General features: G+C 35.3%; 1 long non-coding RNA gene across 2 annotated transcripts; it reads right to left on the reverse strand.

Moving 5' to 3' along the window:
• Positions 1 to 1,159: 1,159 nt before the first annotated feature.
• LOC311067731 lies at positions 1,160 to 6,891 on the reverse strand. 2 transcript variants are annotated; one of them, XR_014603272.1, is made up of 6 exons: positions 5,585 to 6,891; positions 4,896 to 4,958; positions 4,566 to 4,621; positions 4,243 to 4,283; positions 3,689 to 3,799; positions 1,160 to 2,160 (listed from the first exon to the last, which is right to left on the reverse strand). It is a non-coding gene; the product is annotated as an uncharacterized lncRNA (long non-coding RNA). The 2 variants fall into 2 exon arrangements; XR_014603273.1 differs by having other exon boundaries at positions 4,243 to 4,323.
• Between the last annotated feature and the right edge of the window lie 464 nt (positions 6,892 to 7,355).

Below are 7,355 nucleotides of genomic sequence, written 5' to 3' on the forward strand. Positions count from 1 at the left end.
ACATATGATAAGCTCATTGGTGATATATTTGACATATGGGGAGAGAGTTGTGGAAGGACTATACTTAATTTTAAACATTTATATAGCAGCAAATACAACGTCGGCAGTGTTGACGGCAAAATAGGCAACATAATATTTCGTTCTACTTGACAGTTGCAGTATTTGAAAATCGATAATATTTAGTAAAATTACATTTATATTTGCATTTATGTCAAAACCTAGACACCTTTTAAACATCAAAATGACATTTATTAATAGGTATTCGTGTCAGAATGACATATAAACAGATTTTCCTATTCAATTTTGCATGGAAAAGCTTCCAAGACGCTTGCGTGTCGCGTGAAAAATAGGCGTCGGTTCTATTTCTAGCATGCACGCGTTTTCCGCGTCTCACGCAGGCAGTGTGCAAGCTCTAACCTGTTAACATGGGAGCCGAAATAAAAACGGACACGCCACGCAGCTGAGACGCTTACGCCACGCATCCAGTGTGTCACCGGCCGTCGATGAGATTAGCGATTGATGCCTGTGCAGTGTGTGCAATCTGTGCATCTCTAACGTTGCAGCTCTGATTTGGACTGACTTACTGTAAGTAAATAATGTCTTCAGTCGTTGTCCCTCCTTGCTATTCTACATGACGGCAATATTTTGAAAAGACTTGCTTCCCAGCTAACAATTTTACGTTCTGGGAACGTTAGTTTTTGGTTCCCAGAATGTTCCCAAGAACGTTCCCTATTGGTTAGCCAGGAAAGTTTTCTTTACGTTAATAGAACGTTCCCTATAAGTTCTATTAACATTCTATAAACTTGGGAAGGTTCACAGAACGTTCCCAAGAACGTTCCCGGAAGGTTCACAGAACGTTCCCAAGAACGTTCCCTATTGGTTAGCCAGGAAAGTTTTCTTTACGTTAATAGAACGTTCTCAGAACGTTCCCGGAAGGTTCTCGGAACGTTCCCCTAACGTCTACACATCCTGATATGCCTGTACACAAATTATAGATCTAAAAACAACATATTCTACATTGTTTATTGTTCAAACACTTAAGAATCCTATGAATATATTATTATTACAATAAATTGAATTAACAGAAACTATCATTAATAAGTAAATCAATCAGTTTGTATTAAATAAATCAGCACACAATCCATGTTTTTGTTGATTCATTGTTTAATTATCAACCTAAAATAAGTCATTAAAAACAGCATTAGCAAAATGTATTCAGGAACAGTAATTTACATTTAATATTTCAAACATGAAAATATTTCAAGAAATAAAACTGCACAAACATTTTAATTAAAACTATCTTTTTGCAAACTGTAGCCTACAACTTACAACAAAATTGAAAAAGTATTCATTTATATACAATATACATGAATGTGCCAATCTTCACTCCGCTCAAAACATTTTAAACTCCCAACACCATCTGCAAATTTAACAAGAAAATAAAAAGACAATGCTTTACATGGACAAACAATCCCATGCCAAAATTCAAGCCCTGCAATTGCATTAATATTCATCTGGAGCAAATGAAAAGAGTGAGGTGGGATTGTGTGTCACGAGCTGTAGGAGATATGAGAGCACGAGCGCTGCTGGTATCGTGTATTTATTCAATATTTCAGCATCAATGTGTATAGAAAAAATTATATATTTGAAAACACTACATTGCATTTATTTATACTGCAGTATTTATTATTTCAGACTACAAATCAAAAAATGTTTGTAAAAAGAATGTTTTATATAGGGGTATCTAAGCCTACATTAAGCCTATGTACCCTTTAAGCCCACTTTCAACTCTGAAGTCAAACAAAAAAACAGAGAAAATAATATTCAAGTCTAGTGAACTCTGACCTGCGAATTCGCTCTACATATAACGTATAAGTCTCACCTCCAATGAAGAATTTGAAAACCTGTAACTGCTGTGTTGTTTATGAGAGAGAAAGAGAAAAAAAGTTTGAAACGGCTATCAATTTTTTTTTTATCTCTGTGACTTTACACCTACAAATTCCACTGTCACAGGTGCTCAGTTTTGCTATAATGAAACCCTCACAGAACATGTTAATAATCAGCCATCCATGCAAAAGCAAAGGTCGGTGTAGTTTACAGGTGCATCTGTCCAGGCCAACGTCTGATGCCTTGATGCCTTCCGCTGGGATCCCAGAAAACCTGAAATAAAAAATAAATAAAAATAGTACAGTTCAAAATCTATCATACATACATTTCATCTGGTATCACAAATTATTATTCCAGGTTCATTTTAAGATATGCTCAATATTAGTGCTGCACGATATTGAAAAATGTAAGAGTTTATTTAGAGATATTTTTCTAGAGTAGAGTTTATTTAGAGGAGCGAATGCTACTGCTGACGCGGATGTTGACGTCACTTTACGAGTACAGAACCTATTTGTACTTCTGTACTACTCATTTTCTCCGACATAGAGCAGATCGGCACACAACAAAAACTGCTCTGCCGTGCAAAGGCAAAAGACCGTAACTTCGTTTTTGGTCGAAAATGAGTTATTTATATTTTTGGTACATTCAAGACCTCCTTTATCATGTGGATAAGTATCTTGAATCAATTCCGTTGTTTTTTCGAGAAAATAATGAATTGTCTTAACAGTAACTTCCAAAAGCCCATGAGAAACAAAGGCAGAACACCTTAACATCAGTTACCGCTCTTTGGCTTTGTTTTGGAACGCTCGAAATGGAGTTACGGTACTCTGCCTTTGTTTAGCCGCGCGTCAATATGAAGTTACTGTGCCGGTGTTCTATCAGATAATGCTACCTACCAGATTGTAAGCTTATCAGTCCCTCTAACTTCTGATGTCCTCAGAGCTTTGTCCTGCACAGTTGCGGTCAGAACATTTGATATGGTCTGAACCCGCCGTCGACAAACGTGCGATATCGATCACGAAGGATTATGCAGAGTTGACAGAAAAACGTAACACATTGCCGTATCAGATGAATACAACCAAGAATTAAAGCCCCGCCTCACTCAGTTCGGGTACAGGACCTGGTTGAAACACTCGTGCATCTAGCTGGCAGAGTGCCAAAACTTCGCCGGCGCCTTCAGCCCCACCCTAAACACGGTCGAGCCAATGCTGGACTAATATATCTATGGAGGTATTTTGTCATGTCAAATGTATTAATAATGCCATCAGAATGCAACCAAAGCCCATGCTAGCAATAAGTAGATGGCTATAAATAATTGTAAATCATACAAAATAAATGCCATGATCACTAAATTTTATACAGGTGTTACTATAATGATTTTGTTAATGGTGATCAGCAACCAAATATTGATAATGTGGAAGTTACTGCCTTTTGCCTTGGCATGACTTCTCACTTTTTGCTGACAATACAAAGGCAGAGTACAGTAACTTTAAAATAGTGGTCAAAAGTCAAGTTTGACCTCAAGATTTTTTTATGTATATAATTTCCATTACTAAAACATCTATTTGCCAGATTTCCAGTGTCCTACCTATAATTAATTTGACGGGACAACTAAAAATCTTTAAAGTCATTTTTCTCAGTTCCATACTCTAGCGACTTAAGGTCTTTTGCCTTTGTAGGGCAGTGCTGTTCGGATGTTCCCTTTTCTGATATTTTAGCATTCGTGACATTTTAATTAAAACAGAAATAAGAATTTTTGTATAATAAGCAAAAATTAACAGTAAACTCAGAGATCACCTACCGCTGCAGATGTGTACGGAAGTGAAAAGCGGAAATGCTTAGACCTCTTTCCGGTTCGACCGTTGGGCGCTCCGCATAACCCCTATTGGGGGGATTTTGTAGAGGAGTGAACCTGCATAGAAAATTACAATAGATAACAAGCATAGATTAATACAATAGAAGAAAAATACAGTTGAAATAAGCAGTGCATTATGTTTTTCAGTTAAATCTAACTTATCAGGTACAGAAATTGATTTATCAAAATGTAAAATAAGTCTTCAGTGTAAAAATAAAATAACTATAAAATTAATGTATCTTTGCTAAAGCTACAAGTCATTTTCTCTTTTGATGTTTGATCACCATTGGCGACACAAACAGCTGCGGGTACGTTAGGCTGCTGTCCCTTTAAGACGAATGCGCAGACCTAATATAAATGACACGCATCCGTTTTCTTTCTGTTTAAAACACAAGACAAGAGGAAACTCGCCAAGATGGCCATTTTGACTTCATTTTGCGTGCACGTGTCTGTTTAAGCTCAAAAAAAAGGGAAAGAGAACTGAATTCGGCTAAACTCACCTTCTTCATCTACTGACTGTGGATGGCATCAAGGTCTTGTCCTGAAGAATACAGGGCCAAACAATAGGGATTATATCTCATCTGTTAACAAGAGCAAAGCCATAACTTTAAGAACTCTAAAGATATATTTACCCCCTGATATTGCATTGGGGATATCAATTTAAACATTTTTAAAGGCTAAGAGTATGAGCTACAGCTGCCCAAGATATCTGTGAAAAATAACTGCCTAAAGTTGTCGACCCCCTGAACCACATTCAGCATTTAAAAATACAAAGAATTTCAGTATTGATCAATAAAAAAAAAACATACAAATACATAAATACCTTTGTGTTGGACAGTATGGTGTCAGTCTCATTGGCCAACATAATTCAAAACAGACCTAAAGAAATAAAATAAAATATAGTAATCATCAGGATATCATGTTATCATAATAGTTAAATGAATTATTATTATAACTATGACCATTATAATATTGTATTAGTCGCCTATTATTTAGCTGATTATTTAGCCTACAGGCTTCTCAAGGACAATCTCACTGAAAAAACCTGGGGTTAATGATTTTAAAATGTGAGACTTATTTCAAAAGCATAAATCTTACAGACCCCAAACCTTTGAACAGCAGTGCACTGTATGTTTGAGGTGGTTTTGCTTACTAGTCATATGGTTCATAGAGATTTTCTTGGACAGGGGGTGCAGCAGGCCTTCAGCATGATGATCTAGGAACATAATGCTATTTGTCACAGAGCCAACAATATTACATGTGATAGGTTTATTACAAGGAACCAAGCTAGAACAGAGGTGAAATGCAGAAAAGATAAATATATACAAATCTTAAGATAATATATTGTGAAATAAATGCATATGGAATTATCATCATGATTAAACAATAACTCACCCCTTGTTGTATCTACAACAGCATTTAAATAAACTCTAGAGTTTTATTTTTTCTCTCGCTATTCTGAAATCACATTTTAGCAATATTGGTAAGTGACGTCACTGATTAAGTTAACAATACAGTGCATTCTTTTAGGTTAGCCTAAATAAATTAGCTTACTTCCCATTGACAAATTACCAGCAAAACTATCAAAAACTGTTATCTACACTAAATATGTGTTTAAAAACCCAAACTTTCATAAATAAGACCTCAACTTAACGTAACTTAGGCCTAACGTTCTCTTCTGAAAACGGTTAGCTGCTAGCGTAGATGCTAACGGACTTTTTCATAAGACATAAAACCATTTCTTTAAAGTAAATATTCAACAGAAGCGTGTCAATTACACGTAAGAAATGTGTCAGGGGCGTTTGTGTGTATTATTTGTGAGATTTTGTTGACTAAACTTACCTGAAAGCAGTGAAACCAACAGCGAGAGACGGGAGTTTTGTTGTTTGTCAGTTGTCGAAGACGTTTCCATCTGCTCTCGCGCAGCGCACGTGCTCCAGTGTTTGATCACGCGCATGCGCATTAAAACACTTCAAAGTCACGCAGCATTTAAATAAACATATAGAATTAAAATATATAACATAATTTAAAGTATCATTAATAAAAAGTTATTGCGAATAGATCTGAACGTTGTTGGTTATCTTATAACCTTAGGGCACCGTACTGACGACGTTGTCAGTTGGTAGCCTAATCTGCCTGTTAATAGTAAGTGATATTAAAATAATAACCTGCAGAGAACGTTCTCAGAACGTTCTCTTTAGGTTATAAAAATAAAACCTAAAAATAACCTGCAAGGAAACGTTCTGGGAAGGTGTCTTTAGGTTATAAAAATTAAACCTAAAAATAACCTACAGGGAACGTTCTGGGAAGGTTCTCTTTAGGTTATAAAAATTAAACCTAAAAATAACCTGCAGGGAACGTTCTGAGAAGGTTCTCTTTAGGTTATTAAATAACAACCTGCAGGGAACGTTCCCAGAACGTTCTATTTAGGTTATAAAAATTAAACCTAAAAATAACCTACAGAGAACGTTCCTAGAACGTTCTTATTTGGTTCCCAAAAAAATAACCAAATGGGAACCATATGGGAACGTTAGGGGAACGTTCTGTGTTTGCTGGGTTGTTCCGTTATATTATCCGGGATAAGTTTGCACCAGGCTAGACTAGCTCTAACGTAGCTAACGTTACTCACCAGGACACCTGGCCAACCCTCCACTAATTCTCCTCACACCAAGCATTAATAATTCTTTGAGTGCCATGGCTCCCCTCTCTAACGCCTGACCGGTTAAAAATTGTAGGGCTGTGGTCCATAAAGAATTTGATGGTTTTCCGCATCCTCAGTCGTTCTCCAAATAGCCATAATACAGTAGGAATCTAGCAGAGTATGGGTTGCGAGTTCCTCTTGTGACGTCATCACCCAGTAACTGAAAAAACACGCTACCTTTGAAGAAACCCCAATAAATGTTATTTTAACGCATTTTAAGACAGAAATAATTAAATATATACATATAGAGCACTTTAATTTACACATTAATTGGCTGTGGTGGTTAACCTGCAACTTACACTTTAAGCCGAAACGTGAGTATCGTCAATTTTATTCAATGATTTCTTTTTTAATCAAACTACTTTATAGCTCATCGATACACCAACATATGAATAGTTAATATTTGTGAAGATAGTTTGTAACAAAATTTGAGCCGTTAATGTATGTTTTTTCGCCTTTTTCCTCCCGAAAATATTTTGATAGCTAACGTTAGCCTTTAACCTTGGACTTTTTGTAGACAAGCCATTGTAAAAATTTGATTAAATTTAGTTGACATTAAAGTAGACCAATTAAATACATTAAGTGTGTTAATATCAAAGAATGTCATTAATTATTATGTCGTTAATTATTTAATCAGATTTACCTTTTTTTAATTATCGGACCTTTTCTCCTAAAACTATAAATTGAATTAATTAATGCCGGTAATTATTTTACTTTATATAATTTATGTAGACTACTTAAATTAGTTCTTATAAAACGTAAGTATTAAAATTGATCAATATTAATTTAACTGTGATATGAAGTTGTTGCCAGCCATTTATAATAATAAAACAATACAAATATTATTTATTATCACACAATATTTTTGAAAATGGCATTCATCTTTTATTTTAGTGAAGTTGAGGAATTTGA

The sequence above is a fragment of the Abramis brama genome (genome assembly GCF_963993115.1).
Source record: "Abramis brama genome assembly, chromosome: 17".
Lineage (NCBI taxonomy): Eukaryota > Metazoa > Chordata > Actinopteri > Cypriniformes > Leuciscidae > Abramis > Abramis brama.